We start from the raw sequence: 1,256 nt of genomic DNA, 5'->3' as shown, positions 1-1,256 counted from the left end.
ATATGAGCACAGTTATTTTTTTCAGACATTTTAAATTCATATTTGGATAAAATTACATATTAAAAAACCTAGAATAACTATTTTAGTTATTTAGTTGTGATTGTATAATATTACTCGTGGGTACTTGAAACTTCTAAAGTATACTATTATATACCTATGATAGTATTACGGTTTTTTGTTGATGTATAACGCGTTATAACTTATAAGTACCTACCTAATGGATATTGTGATATTCCTGTCTTTATTATAGGTCAATTTTTTGTTAGTACCATAGATATAAGTATATAATATGTCTTATACCTAGACTGACATACCGTCTCCGCTCAGAATCGTTTTTCTTATACAGTGATATTATATCATTGAATTCAAATTTAATACTATCCATTATACAGTGACCCACTTGTAACCTACTGTACAGCAGAGCGACATCCACTTACCCACCTTTTTTTTTACTATTTTATCTGTTTGCAAACAGGTATTTTACAATATTGGATATTAATAAATAATAAATAACAGTAAGTTGAATTTTGTTTAGATTTCATCAACATAATTACTCGTAAATATTAAATTTTATGTGCCAATTTTGTAATTAGAAAAAAACTTTTTATACTTAAATTGTTTAGAAAAAAATACTCTATCCTATAATATCTAAAAAAAATTGATGTTACCTTTTAAATAAAAGTAAGCTATATCGCGCATGCCCGTTTCGAAAGAGTTAACAATTTTAAACTTATCTGAAAATGTGTATTTAAGTAAAATCTGTCATTCAGTGAAAACCCCATTGCAATATAAGTGATCGAAATGAAACATTTAGTGTTACATTTGAGCGTGAACACACTGTATACTAGGTGATTCTATTATAACTGAACACTCATTATTTCAAAAATAATACATTTTTAAAAAAAATAGTATAATAAAATATTGAATTATAAATTGCAAATGATATTGTAAAACTTTCTATTGGATAACAATTATTTTACTTGTATTTAATTGCTTACTGATTATACATACTTTTAAAATTATTATGCACCTACCCAATAAGATAAATAAATAGATTTAAATTCATACATTTAAATATTAATAATAACAATTGTATATATTATGATATAAATATGTAATTTATAATTTTGAATCTTTTTTTACAGTTGTCCATAATTTAATATTAAATATAATATTATTATGATTTTTTTTTTTTGTTTAATTTGGAAATTGCATGAAATTACAACTTATGTTTATATATTTATTTTTTTAAGTTT

Source organism: Acyrthosiphon pisum, chromosome X, assembly GCF_005508785.2.
Source record: "Acyrthosiphon pisum isolate AL4f chromosome X, pea_aphid_22Mar2018_4r6ur, whole genome shotgun sequence".
NCBI classification, from domain to species: Eukaryota; Metazoa; Arthropoda; class Insecta; order Hemiptera; family Aphididae; genus Acyrthosiphon; species Acyrthosiphon pisum.
The sequence above is the reverse complement of the archived record's forward strand: the minus strand, read 5'-3'. Positions refer to the sequence as shown.